The sequence below is a fragment of the Phyllostomus discolor genome, chromosome 5 (genome assembly GCF_004126475.2).
Source record: "Phyllostomus discolor isolate MPI-MPIP mPhyDis1 chromosome 5, mPhyDis1.pri.v3, whole genome shotgun sequence".
Lineage (NCBI taxonomy): Eukaryota > Metazoa > Chordata > Mammalia > Chiroptera > Phyllostomidae > Phyllostomus > Phyllostomus discolor.
Window position 1 is genome coordinate 116,873,162 of NC_040907.2, and position 23,660 is coordinate 116,896,821.

Here is a 23,660-nt window from a genome sequence, read left to right on the forward strand (position 1 = left end):
GTATCTCTGATGAAAACAGTTGTTAAAATCCTCAACAAAATATTGGCAAACCAGATCCAGCAATATGTTAAAAAGATCATACACCGTGATCAAGTGGGATTTATTCCAGGAAGACAAAAGGGTACAATAATTGCAAATCAGTAAACATAGTATATAACATAAACAAAATGAAGGAAAAAACTCACATGATCATATGAATAGATGTTGAAAAAGCATTTGATAAAATCCAGTACCCATTTATGGTTAAAAAAAAAACACCCTCAGCAAAGTGGGAATGGAGGGAGCATACCTCATCATAATAAAGGCCATATACAAACACCTACTGCCAATGTTGTACTCAATAGGCAAAAAATAAAAACATTTCCCTTAAGATCAGGAACATGACAAGGGTGTCTGTTTTCGCCCCTCTTATTCAATGTAGTACTGGAACTTCTAGCCACAGTGATCAAACAAGAAGAAGAAATAAAAGACATTTGAGTTGGAAAAGAGGAAGTTAAAACTGTCATTATTTTCAGACAACATGAGACTCTACATAGAAAAAACTATAAACTCCACCAAAAAACTACTCTACCTAGCAAATGAATTTGCCAAAGTATCAGAACACAAAGTCAATATTCAGAAATCAATGGCATTTTTATACACCACAACTGACTTATTATTAAGAGAAAGTAAATGAAAAATTTCATTTACCACAGCAACAAAATCAATAAACTACCTAGGAATAAACTTAACCAAGGCAGTAAAAGACCTGTACTCAGAAAACTATAGAACACTGAAGAAGGTAATTGAGGCAGATATAAATAAATGGAAGCATGTACCGTATTCATGGATTAGAAGAATTAACATCATTAAAATGCCCATACTATCCAAAGCAATCTATAGATTCAATGCAGTCCCTATTAAAATACCAATGGCATATTTCACAGATCTAGAACAAATACTAGAAAAGTTTATATGGAACAAAAAAAGATCCTGAATAATCCCAGAAATCTTGAGAAAGAAGAACAAAGTAAAAGGGATCACAATACCTGATATCACACTATATTACAAGACCACTATAATCAAAACAGTCCAGTACTGGCATAAGAACAGATACATAGATCAGTGGAACAGAATAGAGAACCCAGAAATAAACTCATGTCTCTATGGTCAATTAATATTTGACAAAGGAGGCATGAGTATTCAATAGAGTAAAAATGGCCTCCAATAAATGGTGTTGAGGGTGCATGCAAAAAAATGAAACTAGAGCACAAGCTTATACCATACAGCAGATTAAACTTGAGATGAATAAAAGACTTAAATATAAATTGTGATATTATAAAAGTCCTGGCAGAGAACATAGGCAGTAAAATTTCAGGTATCCCACTTAGCAATATTTTTACCAATATACCTCCTATGGTAAGGGAAATAAAAACACAAATTAACAAATGGGGCATCAAATCAAAACGCAAGATTAAGGAAACCATCATAAAAATGAAAAGGAAACCAACCTATGGGAGAACATATTTGCCAATACTACATTGGACAAGTGTTTAATCTCCAAAATATATAAAGGCCTCATACAACTCAACACCAGGAAGACAAACACTCCAATTAAAAAATGGGCAAGGGACCTACCTGAATACACACTTCTCTAAGGAGGACATACAGATAGCCCATAGACATATGAAAAGATGCTGAACATCACTAATCATCAGAGAGATAGAAATTTAAACCATGAGATATCACCTCACACCGGTCAGAATGGCCATCACCAATAAATCAACAAACAAGTGCCAGCAAGGATATGGAGAAAAGGGAAACCCTAGTATTGGTGGGAATGCAAACTGTTGCAGCCACTGTGGAAAATACTATGGTATTTCCTTAAATAAATTAAAAATGGAACTGCCTTTTGGTTCCACTACTGGGAGTCTATCCTAAGGACCCCAAAAACACCAATTCAAGAGAATTTATGCAGGCCTATGTTCGTAGTGGCACTATTTATAATAGCCAACTCTTGGAAACAGCCTAAGTGCCCATCAGTAGATGAGTGGATCATAAAATCTGCAGTATGCTTTCACAGTGAAATTCTACACAGGAGAAAGAAAGAAGGAACTCCTACCTTCTGCAACAGTGTGGATAGAACTGGAGACTATTATGCTAAGTGAAATAAGCCAGTCAGTGAAAGACAAATACCATATAATCTCATTTACAAGAGGAATTTAATGAACAAAATAATGAGCAAAATAAAAACAAAGACATGGAAACATGGAACAGACTGACAGTAGCCAGAGGGGAGGGGAAAGGGGATAATGATGGAAAGAAGGGGAAGGGATTAGTCAAAGAACACTTATGAATGATCAATGGACATGGAAAATGGTGTGGGGATTAACTGTGAAGGCAGGTGTGGGCTGGGTGGAGGAGTGAAAAGGGGGAAAAATTGGGACAACTGTAATAGAATAACAATAATTTCTTTTTAATTTAAAAAAGGAATTCCTGTTAGAAAAATCTGACACAATTCAGAAATTTTTGTGAGACAATCCAAAGTAAATTTATGCTTCATCTACCATAACAAAATAAAAATAAATCACTCATATTCCATAACCCAAGATCAAGTTAATCTATTAAACAGTTTTACAAATCTATAAAGTTATATTTTCAAATTTAAAATGGTGACTTTGAAATAAGTAGCATCTGCAAATAAAGTTTCATGATTCCACTAAATTTAATTATCCAATCAGGTGAAAAGTAATCCTTTCTCAAATTCATACACATCACACACTGGCATGCAATGTATATGCACACATAACATACAGATAAAATTGATATGTTGCAATTGAGGGTTATATATACAACAGAATATTTTCTCATTACTGAGACTTTATATCAACAATGTAAAACTTTATAGGGTATTGGCTTTAAAGCATGTTAATTTAAAAGCACTTGGTATTACCGTGTATTTAAAAGAAAGCAGATCAGCTTATCCCAGATAACTCAAAAATCCATTTTTCCCCAGCTGCCCTACATTATGGACTGACAAGTCCTATTGTATTTCACACTGGGAGATTCTTTGGTATGCGCCATAAGCTAGGCTATTTGTTCTCCTTTGAGATTTGACATAAACATCAGTATAGCTATTATTGCAACCATAAGAAACACACAGGACTTGTCTACTTTTTATCTTTCAGAGGAGAATGTTCATTGTCTTGACTAACATGATATTTGTATGTGTTTTGAATTTTAATCATATATATCTGGATGACATCCACATTTAAAATCTGTGATGCAGAAATTAATTCACCATATTTGGAATTCAAAAACAGGGCCTAAATTCTGGCCACCTGTCTGTTTGAACCATGAATCTGCATACAAGTGAGATCCAGCAGCACATCTGTTTCCCATACCAAGAGTAAGCAGTTATTGGGTGAGGAATTTCACAGCCAGTTTTCTAAACAAACAGTACCTGAAAAAAAAAAAAAAAAAACAGGCAACACCTTGTTTTTCTGCCACAAATGTTGAGTGGGATCTGCAAGTTCATCCCCATGGGCAGCACTGGTGAAAGCCCTGCCTGTCAAGGGAAATTTCCAAGGAATAGAATAACACAACTGAAAATAAACAGCATTAAATGGAAGGTTTTATTGGACAATTATGCTGGACTCACCCAATTATAACTCACCTATTGGCCATTATTGATAGGTATCCATATCTAGCAAAGAACATAATTTCAGCAATGCAGTTAATGGAGGAAGTACAAAAGCTACCAGCTTCTAAAAGAAAAACACACATTCAGAAATTGGGTGTAAATGGCTAAAGTCTGCAAGGCCTGCTGGGCTGTCTGCACAGCTTTGTCTTATCCCTCCTACCATGTGGGAGCCATGTAAATCCTCAGGCAGTCTCACCCTTCCCCAGATCAAGCACAAGAAATTTAAAGAATGCTAGCTCAGCCTAGATTTTATCTTAGACTCAACTGATAGAAACTGATTAGTTCCTTGTTCTTATACTCTCATGACAAACTGACCCTGCAAGAGCCCTAATATATCGTCCCTGCTAGGGTAGCATTTTCTGTACTCTTTCCCAACAAGACCTGTGTATATATGGCCTTATTCTTACCAAGATTTCCAGATATAACATTATCCCTTGTCTGGGCCCTACCTTCTCCTACCAAATTTCTTTGGGGTCAATGGACAACCACACAATTACATATTTCCTGACCCATGGATTATACCAAAAGACACACTCAAATCTCATGAACTTACACCACAGCTCAACAAGATGTCTGTCTTTCTCCACTTTCTTTTTTTAAAATATTTTTTTATTTATTTTTAGACACAGGAGAATGCAGGGAGAAAGAGGGAGAGAAACATCAATATGTAGTTGCTTCTCATGTATCCCCTACTGGGGACCTAGCCCACTACTCAGGCATGTGCCCTGACTGGGAGTCCATCTGGAGACCCTTTGGTTCACAGGCCAGTGCTCAATCCACTAAACCACACCAGCCGGGGCCCCAGTTTGAAATATGAGAAAATAAGGCACAAGCTGCCAAATAACAAACTCAGGGCCTCATTGCTTGTAAACAGGGGACCAAGTAGTCCAACCCAGATATGTATGGATCTCTAAGCCTAACCACTATACTCAGTTACCTGTGAAGATGACAGGCTTAGACTCTTTCAGGCATAATCATTCTCTGGAGACCAAGTTCTTACTCTGATTTACCTCTGTCTTTTCAATCAAGTGGTGTTTTGTGGCAGGGAACAGGTAACTATCTTCCTCCTGTTTCCACATTATAAATCCTGGTCAAAACATCTACAATAAAGTACAAGAAGAAAAGTGAGTGTCAGTGCTGACAACTGGAAGGTGCCAGGAGTGCATACTTTTTCTATAATCCACAGGGCTTTGCCTGAGGGTTGCCATTTTGATTTGACAGCTGTTTCATCTTAATATAGAAATAACAGGTATAAACTAGAGACCAATATCACTGCATGCACCAATGGCATTCTGTTACTCAGATCAGATTTTTTCTTTAAGCAAATATAGACTTAACAGTTTTCTAGTTTTTGACCCAAGCAAAAATAATAAGTTGCTAAAATTAAAAATTGAGCAGCCTCATAGTTTAGAGACAACAAATCAGGGAACTATTTTTTCTGTCTTTCTTTAGCATAAAATATTCACAACTTGCTTCAACCTTAGTTTCATCACTCAGAATGTGAGTGATTTCTTGCTTCCTGCAAAGCATTTAGGGGAAACAGAGGCAAAAATGATTTAGATTTGGAACAAATTTTCCAGTAACAAAAATCACTATAAAAAAAAACTTTAGCCATGATATCAGTGTATTATACATTTGTTTAAACAATAGATTCCAAAGGAAAATGATATAAATAGTCACATTTGATGAAAATCCATCCTTCTTCACTGCGAGCTTAAGTCACAGAAGAGATTAGACATAAAACTTACCAAACTTTGTGCAATTCATTACATTGGGTGATATTGTACATTTAAGGAACTTGTGTTATTGTCTTATTGGGACCTTCAAATTTCTCTCATAATATGTTGAGAACACATCAACTCTATGTTGGTCTGATGTCATCCTTCGATGTGACAACACCTCCAAAAAAACCTGGGAACAACCCAAAGAAAGAATCATTTATCAAGAACATAGCCCTGGCTGGTGTAGCTCAGTGGACTGAGTACCAGCCTGCGAACCAAATGATCACTGGTTTTATTCCCAGTCAGGGCACATGCCTGGGTTGCAGGCCAGGTCCCCAGTAGAGGACATGCAAGAGGAAACCACACATTGATGTTTCTCTCCCTCTCTTGCTCCCTCCCTCCCACTCTGTCTAAAAAAATAATAAATAGAATCTTTAAAAATAGTTAAAAATATATATATTTATAAATATAAATAATTATAAATGTAAATAATTATAAATATTTATATATATTTATATATTTAAATATATATATATATATATAATTTAAGTGAACTTCCAGCCAAGTTGGAGGTGTAGGTAGATACCCTTTGCCTCCTTACACAACCAAAAGAACAACAAATTTGAAAACAAAAAAATGACCAGAACTGCCAAAAAAATTGAACTGTATGGAAGTCTGACAACCAAGGAGTTAAAGAAGAAACACTCATCCAGACTGGTAGGAGGGACAGGGAAGACAAGTGGCAAGGCAATGGCTGGAGGACAGGGCAGGTGAAAGGGCAACTAGTGATCCCACATTTGTGTGTGGATAAACTGGGAGGACAACTGGGGAGTGAGACAAATCATGCAATCCAGGGATCCAGAGCAGGAAAAGAAGGTCTCAAAATCTCTGGCTGTAAAGAGCTATACAGGTTGCAGTAGTGAGAGAAACTCCCAGCCTCACAGGAGAGTCTATTGGAGAGATCCACAGAGTCCTAGAATGTACACAAATCCACCCACCCAGGAATCAGCACCAGAATGGCCCAATTTTCTTGTGGGTAGAGGGGGAAGTGACTGAAAGCTGGTTGAGAGCTGAGCAAGTGGCACTGTTCCCTCTCTGACCCCCACCTCCACAAACAGTGATACAACACAGCAACATGGGTTGCCCTGCCCTGGTGAACACCTAAGGTTCCACCCCTTACAAGGAAACAGGTGTACCAGGTGAAACAAAGAAATATGACCCAAATGAAAGAACAGATTAAACTCCAGAAAAAGAAGTAAGTGACAGGGAGATAGCTAACTTAATAGATGCAGAGTTCAAAACGCTAGTAATCAGGATGCTCACATAAAGTGTTGAGTGTAGTCGCAAAGTAGAGGAAAAACTGAAGGCTATACAAAGTGAAATAAAGAAAAATATACAGGGAACCAAGAGTGATGGAAAGGAAACCTGGACTCAAATCAATGATTTGGAGCAGAAGAAAGAAATAAATGTTCAACCAGAGCAAAATGAAGAAACAAGATTTCAAAAACAGGAGGAGAGGCTTAGGAACCTCTGGGATGAACCTCCTTTAAATGTTCGAGCATCCAAATCATAGGGATGCCAGGAGAAGAGGAAGAGCAAGAAATTGAAAACTTATTTGAGAAAGTAACAAAGGAGAACATCTCCAATGTGGCAAAGGACATAGACTTCCAGGAAGTTGGGGAAGCTCAGAGAGTCCCAGAGAAGTTGGACCCAGGAAGCACACACCAAAGCACATCAGAATTACATTACCCAATATTAAAGATAAGGGGATAATCTTAAAAGCAGCAAGAGGAAAAGAGACCTACAAAGCAGTTCTCATAAGATTATCAGCTGATTTCTGAAAACAAGTCTTACAGGCAAGAAGGCGCTGGAAAGAAGTATTTGAAGTCATAAAGGGCAAGGACCTACATCCAAGATGACTCCATACAGCAAAGCTTTCATTTAGAATGGAAGGGAAGATAAAGTGCTTCCAAGATAAGGTCAAGTTAAAGGAGATCATCATCACTAAGCCCTTATTATATGAAATGTTAAAGGGTCTTATCTAAGAAATAAAAGAAGTTCAAAATCTATGAACAATGAATGACAACAAATTCATAACTATCAACAACTGAACCTAAAAAAAAAAAAAAAACCTAAGCAAACACCTAGAACAGGAACAGAATCCCAGAAATGGAGATCACATGGAGGGTTATCAGCAGGGAGGAGTGGGGGAAGAATAGGGGAAAAGGTACAGGGAATGAGAAATATACCTTGTAGATACAAAATAGACAGGGGAAGGTTAAGAATAGTATAAGAAATGGGGAAGCCTAAAATCTTATATGTATGACCCATAGACAGGAACTAAGGGGCTGGTGCTGGTGAGAGGAGGGTGCAGGGCAGAGGGGAATAAAGTAAAGAAAAAAAATGGGACACTTGTAATAGCATGATCAATAAAATATACTTAAAAAGAATATATACACAAAAAAGACTAGGTGGGAGCTGTGAACACCAGTATACTTCTTGGAAGAGGAAACTCACCAACAAAGGAACCACCAACAGATAACAATGGAAGAAAGCGAAGAAGGGAGTGGAAGCCACACTAACCTCAATCCAGGACCTATCTGGAACTACAACTAAATGGTGGAGAAATTACCCAAAACAAACAACTGAACAATAGTGAGAGAGAAGACTCAAAACCTTGTATAGACAGAAGAACCAGCTTCAACACAACCTGTCTACACCTGCATAACAGAATACAAGACATGGACAATGGAGTGACCCTCAGCTAACTAACCAGCTGCAGGGAAGGAACCACAAAAGAAAAATGCAACAACAATTAAAACCCAAAGACATACAGAGAGCCGACATAAATGACAGCCCAAGACCAGTGAGCTCAGGAAATCAAGGAGACTGCACCAGTAAATCTCACAGGTCTTCTACCATAGAAGTTCACACCATGATTAGTTTAAGAAGCAGAGGCTAACAAGAAGACTCTCACAAACAATGAGAAGACAAAGAAACAATCCCCAAATGAAAGGAAAGGAGGAAGTCTCAGAAAGAGTGTTAAATGAAATAGAGGCAACTCAACTATCAGATAATGACTTTAAAGCAATGGGTATAAGGAAGCTCAATAAGCTCACTGAAATTACCAAAAACTACAGGGGAACTACAATGAACTCACTGCAAACTATATCAACATGAAAAAGGAAATAGAAACTATCTGCAAGAGCCAAGAGAAAATGAAGAATACAATTTCTGAATTGAAGAACACAGTAGAAGGAATCAAAAGCAGGCTAGATGAAGCAGAGGATCGGATCAGTGAGCTGGAGGACAAGGTAGAAAAAAACCCAGAAATAGCAAGAAAAGGAAAAGTCACTCAGAAAGAAGGAAGAGATGGCAAGGGAAAAGCAAGACAAGATGAAAGGTAATAATATCCACATAATAGGGATACCAGAAGAAGGAGAAGAAGAGCATGGGATAGAAAGCCTGTTTGAAAAAGTAATAATGGAAAACTTCTCTAATTTGATGAGAAAAAGAAGTCACACAAATCCAGGAAAAAACAGAGAGTCCCAATCAAGAGGAACCCAAAGAGGCCCACTTCAAGACACATCATAATTAAAGTGGCAAAATTTAAAGACAAAGAGAGAATCTTGAAGGCAGCAAGGAAGAAACAGGAAGTAACATACAAGGGAGCCCCAATAAGATTAAAAGCTGATTTCTCAATGGAAATGCTCCAAGCCAGAAGGGAATGGCAAGAAATATTCCAAGTAATGAAAACCGAAGGTCTTCCACCAAGACTACTCTATCTAGCAAGGCTCACAATTAAGATGGAAGGCCAAATAAGGAGCTTCCCAGAAAAAAAGAGGCTTCAAGTAATGCACCTCCTCGAAACTAGCTCTGCGAGGTGCTAAAGAGACTGCTTTAAGAATGGGAAGAAAACAGTGAGAGAGAGAGGAACATTAGTGTGAAAAAAATGGCAATGAATAAGTACCTATCAATAATAACCTTAAACATAAATGAATTAAATGCTCCAAACAAAAGACATAGAATAGGTGAATGGATAAGAAATCATGACCCACACATAAGCTGCCTACAAGAGACACACCTCAGAACAGAAGAACTACACAGATGGAAAGTGAAGGGCTGGAAACAAATATTCCAAGAAAACAGAAAGGCAAAAAAGTCAGGATAGCAATGCTCATATCAGACAAAATAGACTTCAAAAAAAGAGCCATAAAAAGAGACCCAGAAGGTCACTTCATAATACTCAAGGGAAGAATGCATCAAGAAGACATAAACATTGTAAATATATATGCACCCAACATAGGAGCACCCAAATATATAAAGAAAATTTTAGAGGACTTCAAGAAAGATATTGACAGCAACACAATTGTAGTAGGGGATTTTAACACCCCACTCTCAAAAATGAATAGATCTTCCAAACAAAATATCAACAAAGATATTGTGGCATTGAATGATGTCTTAGGTCAAATGAACCTAATATATATAGAGAGAGCCTTGCATTCCAAAAAAGAAAAATACACATTCTTTTCAATTGCACCTGGAACATTTTCAAAGATAGACCACATGATAGGACACAAAACAAGCCTCCACAAATTCAAGAAAATTTAAATCATATCAAGCATTTCTTCTGACCACAAGGGACTGAAGCTAGAAACCAACCCCAAGGAAAAAAACGAAAACACTCAAAATCATGGAGATTGAATAGCATTCTATTAAACAATGAATGAATAAAGAACGAGATTAGGGAAGAAAACAAAACATTTCTGGAAACAAACGAAATTGAACTCACAACAACCCAAACTTTATGGGACACAGCAAAGGCAATCCTGAGAGGGAAGTTCATAGCCATGCAGGCCAACCTAAAAAAGATAGAAACATTTCAAATAAACAACTTAACCCTACACCTACAAGAACTAGAGGAAAAAAAATAAACACAGCCCAGGGCAAGTAGAAAGAAAGAAATAACCAAGATCAGAGCAGAATTAAATGACATAGAGACTAAAAGCACAGTTCTAAGGATCAATAAATCCAGGAGCTGGTACTTTGAAAAGATAAGGAAAATTGACAAGCCTTTAAGCAGGCTTATCAAGAAAAAGAGAGAGAGGACCCAAATAAACACAATCAGAAATGAAAGAGGAGAGATTACAACTCGCTCCTCTTTCTCCACAGAAATACAAAGGATTGTAAGAAATTGCCATGAAGAAACATATAGAAAGAAATCTGAAAACCTAGGGAAAATGAACAAATTTTTAGAAAAATATAATCTTCCAATGTCAACTTCCGGCAAGATGGAGGAATAGGTGGACGCACCATACCTCCTTGTACAACCAAGATTAGAAAACCAATAATTTACAACAATAATTTACTATCAGAATAACACCCAGATCCTGCAGAGGATTTATCTGAATGGAAGTTGGGCAGCCAAGAAGTTGAAGTAGACACGTTCATCCGTACTGGTAGGAGAAGACGAGCCCGGTGGGCGCGGGCCTGGCTTGAGTCAGCGGCGCAGAGGTTGGGGGAAGGTTTGGCGCGAAATCGGCGCAAAAGCCATCCGGCGCGCAAGAAGGCAGTGGTGATCCCTGAGTACGCAAGCTGCGGCTGGCAGACCCAGAGGGGTGGCGATTGTGGACCAGGGCAGAACTCGCGGCCCAGAAGCCCAGACAAGGGTCTGAGTCCAGGGGAACGGAACTACCGCCATTGTTTTCTCCCGCCCCGCTCCCGCCCCGCCCCCACATATAATGTCACAATCTAGCGACTGGGGTGCCCAGCCCAGGTGAGCACCTAAGGCTCCGCCCCCCACCGTAACAAGAACGACCAGACCGGGGAAAAAAAAAAAAAGGAGAGACAGGGGGAAAAAAAAACCATGTTTTCAACAGAGCAGATCAGTCCCCCAGGACTCATCCTTTTGAGCGACCAAGAATTAGCCAATCTATCAGATGCGCAGTTCAAAACACTGGTGATCAGAAAGCTCACGGAACTGATTGATTTTGGACGAAATTTAGATGAAAGAATGCAGATTACCATAAAACAGATGCAGGAAGACACGCGGAGGAGAGCCAATAGTGAAAGGAAGGAATATGAGTCTCAAAACAATACAGTGGACCAGAAGGAAGATAGAATCAACCAAGCAGGAAAGCAGGATGAAATAAGAATTCAAAAAATTGAGGAAAAGATTAAGAGCATCCAAGACACCTTTAAATATTCCAATATCCGAATTATAGGGGTACCAGAACCGGAAGGGGAAAAGCAACAGATTGAGCACATATTTGAACAAATAATAAAGGAGAACTTCCCCAGTATGGCAAAGGGAACAGTCTTCCAAGAAATCCAAGAAGCTCAGAGAGCCCCAAAGAAGTTGGACCCAAGAAGAAACACACCAAGGCACATCATAATTACATTAGCCAAGGTAAAAACAAAGGAGAGAATCCTAGAAGCAGCAAGAGGTAAGGGGACAGTCACCTACAAAGGAGTTCCCATCAGACTGTCAGCTGATTTCTCCAAAGAGACCTTACAGGCAAGAAGGGGCTGGAAAGAAATATTCCAAGTCATGAAAGACAAGGACCTACATCCCAGATTGCTCTATCCAGCAAAGCTCTCATTTAGAATGGAAGGGCAGATAAAGTGCTTCTCAGATAAGGTCAAGTTAAAGGAGTTCATCATCACCAAGCCCTTATTTTATGAAATGCTAAAGGGACTTATCTAAGAAAAGAAGATAAAGAAAAGACATGTATAGTAAAAGGACAGCAAACTCACAAATATTAACAACCACACCTAAAGCAAAACCAAAAGAAACTAAGTAAACAATTAGAACAGGAACAGAACCACAGAAATGGAGGGCACATAGAGGGTTAGCAGCAGGGGGGTGGGAGGAGGAGAGAGGGGGAAAAGGTATAGAGAATAAGTAGCATAGAATGTAGGTTGAAAATAGATAGGGGGAGGGCAAGAATAGTACGGGAAATGTAGAAACTAAAGAACTCATAAGTATGACACATGGACATGAACTAAAGGGGGAAATGTGGGTGGGAGGGGGCTACAGGGTGAAGGGGAGAGAAGGGGGGAAATGGGACAACTGTAATAGCATAATCAATAAAATATATTTAAAAAAATAATAAAATTTTAAAAAAAGATAGGTAAAAAAAAGAAAAAGAAAAAAAGAAAAATATAATCTTCCAAAACTAATGAAGAAGAATCATAAAGCCTGAACAGAACAAATAGCAGCTAATTAAATTGAAGCAGTAATCAAAAAATTCCCAACACACAAATCACTGGACCAGACAGTTTCACAGAAGAATTTTACAAAGCATTTAAGGATGAGCTAACCCCTATCCTTCACAGATTATTCCAAAAAATCCAAGATATAAGACTCCCAAACTCTTTTTACAAAGCCAGAATCATACTAATCCCAAAACCGGTTGAAGACATAACAAAGAAACAAAACTTCAGGCCAACATCTCTGATGAACACAGACACAAAAATCCTCAACAAAATATTGGCAAATCACATTCAACAATACATTAAAAAGGTCATACACCACAACCAGGTGGGATTCACCCCAGGGTTGCAAGGATGGTACAATATTCACAAATCAATAAACGTAATGCATCACATAAACAAAAGCAAAGAGAAAAATCACATGATCATAACAATAGAGGCAGAAAAAGCATTTGATAAGGTACAGAACACATTTATGATAAAAACACTCAGCAAAGTAGGAATAGAGGGAGCTTTCCTCAACATAATAAAGGCCATATGCTAGAGACCTACAGCCAACATCATACTCAATGGGCAAAAACTAAAGGCTTTCCCACTAAGGTCAGGAACAAGACAAGGATGTCCATTTTCACCACTCTTATTGAACATATTAATGGAAGTCCTAGCTACAGCAATCAGAGAAGAAAAAGAAATAAAAGCCATCCCAATAGGAAAGGCGGAAGCAAAACTGTCATTGTTTGCAGATGACATGATAGTATGCAGAGAAAATCCAATAGACTCCACCAGAAAAAGACTCAACCTTATAAGTTAATTTGGCAAAATAGTGGGATACAAAGTTAATATTCAGAAATCAAAAGCATTTTTGTACATCAACAAGGAAATATCAGAAACAGAAATCAGGGAAAAAATCTAATTTCATATAGCAACAAGAAAAATAAAATACCTAGGAATAAACCTAACCAAGGAGGTAAAAGACCTTTACTCAGAAAACTACACAACACTGAAGAAAGAAATTAAGGAAGACACAAACAAATGGAAGCATGTACCACGCTCATGGATTGGAAGAACTAACATCATCAAAATGTCCATACTACCCTAAGCAATTTACACATTCAATGCAATACCTATTAAAATACAATGACATACATCACAGATATAGAACAAACATTTCAGAAATTTATATGGAACCATAAACAACTCTGAACACTGAAGCAATTTTGAGAATGAAGGAAAAAGTAAGAGGGATCACAATACCTGATATCAAACAGTATCACAAGGCCACTGTAATCAAAACAGCCTGCTACTGGCATAAGAACACACACATAGACCAATGGAACAGAACAGAGAGCCCAGAAATAAACCCAAGTTGCTATGGTCAATTAATATTTGACAAAGGGGGAAGCATAAAATTGAGTAAAAATAGTCTCTTCAACAAATGCTGTTGGGAGATCTGGACAGCTACATGCAAAAAAGTGAAACTTGATCACCAAATTACACCATACACAAAAATAAATTCAAGGTGGATAAAAGATTTAAAGATGTCATGACACCATAAAAGTCCTAGAGGAAAAAATTGGCAGGAAAATCTCAGATATTCCACACAGTAACATCTTCACGGATATGTCCCCTAGAGCAAGGGACATAAAGAAAAGAATAAACAAATGAAACCTCATCAAATCAAAAAGCTTCTGCATGGCTAAAGAAAACAGCATTAAAATGAAAAGAGAAGGAACTATATGGGAAAACATATTTGCCAATGATACCTTGGACAAGGGTTTGATCTTCAAAATATATAAAGAACTCACATGACTCAGCTCCAGGAAGACAAAAAAATTAAAAAATGAACAAATGACTTGAACAGACACTTCTCCAAGGAGGACATACGGAGGGCCCAGAGACATGAAAAGATGCTCAACATCACCAGCCATCAAAGAGATGCAAATTAAAACCGCAATGAGATACCACTTCACATCGGTCAGAATGGCCATCATAAACAAATCAACAAACAAATGTTGGAGAGGATGTGGAGAAAAGGGAACCCTAGTGCACTGTTGGTGGGAAGGCAGACTGGTGCAGCCACTGTGGAAAACAGTATGGAATTTTCTTAGAAAACTAAAAATGGAACTGCCTTTTGACCCTGCAATTCCACTACTAAGATTATATCGTAAGAACCCTAAACACCAATCCAAAAGAACCCCAATGCTCATAGCAACACAATTTACAATAGCCAAGTGATGGAAGCAACCTAAGTGTCCATCAGTAAATGAGTGGATCAAAAAACTGGTACATTTACACAATGGAATATTATGCTGCACAGAGAAAGAAGGAGCTCCTACCCTAAGCAACAACATGGATGGAACTGGAGAACATTATGCTAAGTGAAATAAGCCAGGTGGTGAGGGACAAATACCATATAATGTCTCCTTTAACTGGAACATAATCAACAAAAGAAAAAAGCAAGCAAAATATAACCAGACACATTGAAATTAAGAACAATCTGACAGTAACCAGTGGGGAAGTGGGAGGGGTAATCAGGGGAAGGGTTTTTAAGAACAACTATTTAGGACACAGGGACAAAACCAAGTGGGGGTGGAAGTGAGAGAGGTGGGTTTGGCTGGCGTTGTGGGGATTGGTGAGGAGAAAATGCAGACAACTCTAATTGAACAACAATAAAATGATTAATTTTAAAAAGAATATAATTTCATAAAATAATCTTAAATTCTTAAATCTGAGGCCAACATTCAGAGAGCGCCCTTGTCCTTTTTTATCCACTCTTGTTTCTCACTGGGTTTCAATTTGGATCATTTCTGTTGGCCTGTCTTCAAAGTTCACTATTTCTTTCCTCACCCATGTATAGTCTGAAGAGCATGGAGGGCAGAAACAGTGTCAGTTTGATAAGGAGCTGAACAGAGTTTGGTTGTTTCTTGTGAATAGGTGACTTTCAGCACTTCACAGATCTGAATTCCTCTGGCTGTGGGCTGCAGCTTCCTGGCACTTGACGCAGGTCTAGGGTGTTCCAGGTTTTTCTCAGCACTCCTGACCCATCTTCAGGACTCAGAGGTCAATGCCTGCCTGCCTGCCAACCCCACAGGCAGGTGCCTCTCCTCCCATTACCCCTGCCCATTAGCCTACCGATACAGGTGACATGAGCTGCTGGGCTCCTAGCAGGGCTGGGTAGACCAGTCCTAGCAAACCAAGGGCACCAGGGCCTCACAGTGGAACTTTCTAAGTCCTTGCTCCCTCAAATTGGGAGAGTTTCCTGTTGCCCCCCAGGTGTAGTCAACTTGCCTTCCAACCACTCCCCCAGGAGCAGAGGATCTTTGCCAGGTCCTGGGAGCAGGATGGCTCCTACCCCTCTGCTAGCAGCTTCAGGCTCCTGTTTTACAGGAGAGCAAAACATGGGAGTAGGCAGTCCCTCACACCCCTGCAACTACAATGGGCTTTCATATTGATCCATCTTTTGGGGGAGCCAGTAGAAAAGAACTGATGAGTGACAGCAGCTGGCCCTGGCGTCCTGGCCACCCAGAGATTCTAAATTGCCACACTAGTCTACACTCAGCCTTCAAGACTGTTTTAGCTACATTCTTCTTACCCAATTGCATGTACTGCCAAAAGTGAGTGTGTCTATCTCTCCTTGTCACTCTATGGAAATCAATCCCCCTGTTTACCTTGGGACAACTCCCTGATGAGCTCAACAAAAACTAGGACCTTGTGGATGACCTAGCCTTTCCTCTTCCTTACAGTGGGAAAAACGTGGTCTTTTGAATTTCTACATCCTACTGGGAAGCAGAAATCCTCCTGTACTTTTTAAAGTAATCCACTTTTCATGGGGGGTAAAAAAATTTCTCTTCCTTTCTCCCATGAGCAGAACTTCCTTCAAAAACACAGACACCAGTGAGTGCCTCAAGGCTGAGTCCCAGCATCTCTGAGTACATTCCTGAGTATAAGTCTCAAAATCACAGCACAATGTAATGGTTGAGGAATTTTTATTATAAAAGCAACATTTTCTAAAATATGTTTTACAGAATTCTCCTTCCCAATGGATTGTATTGGGTATTACTTTTACCCAGGATTCATCAGCCAACATTTAGTAAATGCTAGTTTAAAAAAAGTTTAAAGGTTTCTTTACCATGTATCCCTTCAGAGCTTTACACAGGCTGTGCCCCGTCCTTTGGAAGCTCAGGCACCACTGCAACATGCAGTGGTGCTTATACATAAGTCTTTGTGCATGTGCACAAACATATCAGTAGAGAAGTAGAATATCAGAAGTGAAATTCTTGGTTTGAAGGGAATACTTATTTTTTAAATTTTAATTAAAATTCACATTCTGCACTTCAACAAAAATTAAACCCACTTACATTCACGAAGAGTGTATTAATATTCCCATTTTCTTATACATACTCAGTAACCCTGTATAGTAACATCTTTCTAATATTTGCTAATTTTACAGGAAAGGGATAGTACCTTATGGTTCTCATTTGCAAATTGGTAATGTTTGTGTTTGTATATTTCAGAAGTACTTAGTCTTTGTTTTTTTTTAAATTGGGTTAATCTTGTATTTATTTGGAAAAGTTATTTATATTTTAAAGAAGTTTGAACTTTACTGTGAATTACAGTTTTCTTCCTATTTTGCCATTTGTCTCCTAACATTGTTTGTGAGGTCTGTTCTTGTTCACAAATGCTAAATTGTATGTAGTTATATTTAGCAATCACTTCTTTGATACTTTCTGTTTCATGTCATGCTTTAAAAGACCAATTCCACTCCAAATTACATTTTAAAAACCACTAGACTATTATAGTATGTCATAAAATTAAATTCTTTGTAACTGTTAGAAACAATAAGATAAATTTACTTCTACTATCAGAAACTATTATGTTAAGTAGGTATTTTAAAAATCTTTACCTGTATCAGTATATTAAGCCTCATAACACTTTATAAAATTAGTATTATTTCCCCAATTTTACTAGTAAGGACACTGAGTTACAGAGATGTGAAGGATCTTTTAACTTATCTAAAGCCTCAGGAAGTGGAGGAGCCAGAACTTGCTCCAGGTTTACTGACTCTACAGCTTGGGGTATTAGCCAAATTACTGTATTTAGGTCTATACCTGGAGTATTAAACACCCACTATGGCTCTTCCTAGCTGTTTTCTATTCTTGAATGGAATTCATCCTTTAGGAAGAAACTGAAGTGTCATCTTTAGAAGGCTCTTCTTTCTGAGGTTTTTGGCTTTTGTTTGTTTCATTAGCAGTTGCTTTTCAGCAGGGCCTATATTGCTTCTAAAATGATTATTTTACAAAAAAAAATTCCACATGACACTAGAGAAAGATCAACTCTCTCTCTAAAAGGACAGTTTTAGTATTAAGTATTCTCCAAATTTCTTTGAATCTGGAAAATTGTTCAGGAGAGCACTTTGAAGACTAATGTTCTTTTTAAAATAATACATTTGGGGGAAGAAAGTAAAACAGAAGAATTGTCTTCCCCAGTTCCCTTCACTTTGCTGACAGGCCCTCTTCCTCAAGAAACAATGCTGAAAGGAATGGAAATCTAATGTTTACTGTTTTTATTAATATTTAACCTTGACCCATTTCAGTTATGCATACAAGAGAAAAGGTTTTTTTGCTGATGTAATTTACTTTTCTTAATGAATTAAATGATTATCTGGCATTTTGTAACATTGTATTCAAGCAGTTAGGGTAATCCACATTTCATTACCAAGTTATGTAGGTTGCAAAGGGACCTATTTCCCTCCATCTGACTCTCATGTCCATTAATAATGTACATCACTGTGAACCATGGCCTTCTCCTCTGCTCCTGGTATATTCCCACTCGGCCTAAAAAAGTTCATACATTAACTGCTGAAAAGTGTTTGTGCCAACAAAATTCAGAGCTTAGGTTAATTACTGGAGGAAGTTCCTTTCCCTGGGCAATCTGAACATCTATTTTAAATCCTTATAGCACAAGAATTTTGAGGCTTTTTACAAAGAGCTTATTTATCTGCATTGATTAAATTCCACATAATTAGACTCAGTTCAAGGCCACTGATAGTACGGTGATATTTTTCTACAGAAATACTTACATTTTTCACCTACCATCCACTTCATTTCTTTCTTTTTGTAAATTAATAATTGCCACATGCCTTCTAGACTAAAGAAAATGCATAGGAGTGTCAGTGTTTCCAAGAATAACAGTTTGATGTGGATCCTGGCCTGCAGGATCCATGTATGTTGTGGCTGCTAGTGAACAAATACACACGGACTACAGAAATCCTGTGGGGAAAAAGGGGACTACACGGCTGCTCTCTAAGTGAGACAGAGAGGGCGAGAAGGCCCCGGCCCCTGCCTGGACAAGCTTTTATTGCTTTTCTGGATACATTACTTGGAGGATAGTCCTCATTTACTATGCATAGATAACAAAGGAAAGAATGCTGCTAATTACTTCAAAGAAAAGGATGTTGCAGACCAAGGGGAAAAGTGGTTGAACCGGTCACACTCCATACTTGGGAGGTTTAGCACAGACTTTAGGAAGTTACAGTAAGCACTTGCTGCCTCAATTCAGGGTGAGGGAGTTTTAGCAAAAGCAAGTCTCATAGCAACCTAGGTATAATGCAGACCTGGCTCCCCATGGGACCTCTCTGTGGGCATGGTGCTGCATGCCACTCACTCCCCACTGGTTTTCCACATGGAGACTAAGCTACATTTCCACACCATGCAAAGTGGTTCCCTACAAGAATTTTTAAATTTTCTCAACATTTATTTTCTTCTTAAATAAGTAAATAACTTATTTACTTCTCAAATAATTATTAAGAACCTATGTGCCAAATCTTGAGAATTTAAATAATAATAATAATAATAAGTAATTCAGACATAGTGTCTTTGCAAAGAAATCTTCAGAACTAGTGAAGAACAGAGGCCCATGTAGGACCAACTGGTGCTATGAATGGAGGTAAAACCAAACTCCATGGAACCAATGAGGACAGAAGGAAACCTGGGAGACGTTCTACACATGAACTGCACATTTCATAATAAGAAACACCCCAAAATTTATTTTACCCAGTAGGCAAACATGTGCACAAGGACATTTCCTCAGCAATTTTAAAATTCCCTATTCATCCAGCTTCAGATTCAGTTTTTACCATGTTTCTATGTCAGGCCATGTACTGAATATATACACAGTCACATAAATCACATTACTTAAACTTAAGGGCTTTGTAATATGATTACCATTCTATTTTCACATAAGAAAGCTCATACAGAATTTAGCTTCCTCAAAGCCACACAGTTGGGAAAAAATAAATTATAATTTAATCTAATTTTTCTGTCTCAGGACTATTGATTATCCCGGGGTACCATGGTTGTGCATTATACCAGGGGTCCCCAACCTCTGGGCCATGGACCAGTACCAGTTGAGGCCTGTAAGGAACCAGGATGCACAGCAGGAGGTGAGCTTGAATCATCCCAAAACCATCCCCCAACCTGTTTCATGGAAAAATTGTGTTCCACAAAAATGGTCCCTAGTGCAAAAAAATGTTGGGGACCACTGCACTATACCATCTCTGCTGCACCTCTTATATGAATGTTTTCATAGGTCAGGCTGGGAGAACATAACATTATAGCTAGAAAACACTCCAACAGCTAGTTTATTCAACAGACCAGTCTCCCAAGATAGGTGGTATTTCCTTTATTTATTTCGAGGTAAAATTTTTCTCTATTCACTCAATATTGCAATCTAGTTATATTTTCAGAGATAAATCAATTTTTCAAATAATCATAAAAGTTTAATTATTAATTGGAATGTGAATCAATAGGGCTCTTCATTATCTTATTTCAGTTTCTTATATATTAGTCTTATAATCACCACCCATTTAGGGAGCCAGACTTCAAAACATTTAACTTACCTAGAGACAAAGAGCTTTGCATTACATGTTCAACCTCTACATTCATCCTAAATGTGTTTGATAATGAAACTGTTTGTTAATCTAACTTCTTTAGTATAATTAAATGGTGTAGCCGGTATTCAAATAACTATATTAAGGTATCACAAGATAAGTGAAGCTAACAAATATCAGTACTCCATAGTGAAAGACAAATTAGCCACTTAGAGAAACAACTCACACTGCAAGGGTTTACCAGGTGTAAGCCATTCTGATTATCTTGGCACTTCTCCAACATCCAAACAAGACCAAAAAGAAAACAAAACCTAATCTAACTGGCTAGACAATAATAATAATGTTTATGATTTATTCACTATATTTATCCTGTATTGGTTATCTATTGCTACATAACAAATTATCCCAAAGCTTTGCAGCTTAAAGCAATGAACAGGTATTACAGTTTCTGTGGATCAGGAATTCAGGAGTGACTCAGTTTGGTGGTTCTGCTCAGGGCCTCTCATGAGGATGCTGTTACCTGAAGGCTTGAATGGGGCACAAGTTTCCATTTCCAAAATGGCTCCCTGACAGGACTATTGTCAGGAGCTATTGGTTCCCATACAGGTTCACTTCAGTGTCCTGAGCAAGTGATCTAAGAAAGCAAGATGAGAAACACAACGTCTTTTAAGATATAGCTTCAGAAGTCTCACTCCCATCATGTCCACACTATAGAGTTTGTGCAAAATCATATTAGCCCTACTGTATGTGGGTGGAGAGTACATACTGATTGAATACCACCAAGAGAAGATCAATGGGTTCACCATGAAGTCTATGTACCACACATACTTAACCCTTCACAGATACTATTACTTGTGATCCCAGTATAGTCCCATGAGATAACACGGTTACTAATATGATATCCATTTATAGATGTGAAAAAAGATTATGATAGTGAACTGAAAGCCTCTAGGTATCATACGATAGAATTAGCTCAACCAGGTCTCCTGGTCAGAGCATTTATCTATGGACTTTCTACCCCTAATAATACAAACCTAGAAGTGCATGAGTATGGTATTGCTAAAAACCATTCTCTGGGGTTGCAAAATGATTGTGGAATTTATGCAGAAGTGAAGATTACATGGAGGAAAGCCAAAATCCAAGTGCAGGTGAGTGCTGCTTCCACACTTCATAGAAACCTTGTCAGTGGAAGAGGAACCTTCTGTTCTTGCCCATATCCTGTGAGAGTAACCTAATTTCTTTACCTGGAATCCAGTTCACTAAATGCTAACTACTGACTTCTTCCCTAAATAGAAGCTGCATTTCAAAAAACAATACCCAGGATAATAGACTTAAGTGTTCTGGAATCCACAAAAGAGAATCCCCCACTGTAAATGAATACATCAAGATCTGGTATTTGCAAATATATCCATCAATATAGGAAATCTTGGGTGGCACAAACCCAAGGACGAAATATTGCTGGTTTACTTGGCCAAGGTCCTTCTCCTCTAAAGCAGCCAGCCAGCTAGCCAGACTTCAAACTCCCTCATCTACTTTCATAAAAACAGATAGCTCTGGAAATACTTGCTCATCTTGAATCATTATGTAATCATACCTCCAATATAATGTTTCTGGTTTCACAGAGTACAAGTACCCAAGAACTGGGGAGCAATGACCATAGTTAGAAGTTCTGCAGGATGAATGTTCAGTTCTAAGACCAAGTCAGCATCTTTCTAGGAACAATCTCTCTCTATTTGGGCTTATTTAAGAAATTTCATTTTTGAAAAATAGTTATGAACTTCAGCACCAAATTCAACCTCACTCTGAAATCTAATTTCTGCCACTTTATAAATAACAACAAAATGAGTAATAAAAATGCAAATTAAACTGCAGAGGAGGACTACTGGCTAGAGGGAAAGAAATCCTTAAAGAATTACTTTATCTCCTACATAATGAAGATGACAGACTAGTATACAGATTGCTTTGTTCTCTTCCAAACCTGAGGAAAGAAATGATAAGTGAGGGCACAGCTGTGGAATGCATTCTGAAGCCCATACACCGAGGTTTCCAAGGTTGTTCCCAAGCAACTAGATTTGCACAATAATGTTTGATTACTGTTGAGCAACTGATGAGTTTTTTGACTTGTATTTCCCACAATGCCGGTACAGTACGCATTTTAACTTGGTACTGCTGAGAATCTTCAATGTGTAACTGCTATTTTCCATAAAAATAAAGGTAATCTCACAGGGATCAAGTCCTGGAAAAGCAGGTTTTCAGAAGCAATCTAGTATTTTCATAGCAGTGTTCTCTTTGCATAGTTCTTTTTATAGTTTAAGGAGGCAACTCTGGAGCTAGGGTTATGGAATTAAAGTATGATCAATCCCATGTCAGCAAGACACAAAAGTAGTCAAGATCTTCACTCATTCTCATATGGACAGAACCTCATGGAGGGGAGAACACTGGTCCTCTAGACATATCTGAGTCTCAGCAGTGGTCAAGCATGGTTTCTTCAGATACCCAAAAGGTTTAAAAATTCAAAGTTCAAAAAAAAAATTCAAAGTTCACTTAGTACTGCTCCTCTGAGGGAGGGGGAGTGGTGGTGGAAAGACCTGCTTACTAGAGAGTAAAAGATCATTTATAGGATATTGTAGAAAGGAAAAATAAATTTAACATAAGTGTGACTCAACAGCAGGATGTAACTACCAAAAATCATGCCAATAATACTTGGCAGAGCCAACTCATGGAGAGAGAGGTGTTCACACTCCAAGACCACTTCCACTCACACACACTCTATGCATTGCTCTGTTTACTTCAATTTAGCCAAGACATTAATGGCATAGCTCTGCTCACCTCCCCCATCAAAGTGGCTTTCAGAAGTATCTTCACATGATAAATTTCCTCAGGCTTTGAGAGTCCAAAATTATCTCTTTTTTACTCTTATAGTTTAACAGGATGTACAACACTGATTCAAAATTCCTTCCATCAGTAGTTAAAAATATTTCTACATTATCTTTTTATATCAAGTGTTACCAGCACAACGTGTGATATCATGTAAGACTCAAAACAAAAATTGATAATGTTGATTCCATAAAAATTGAAACAAAACCAGTTAGTGGGAATTGTCATTGTTTTATATTTTGAGATTTAAAAAATGACTAGCTTAGACCAACTTCCA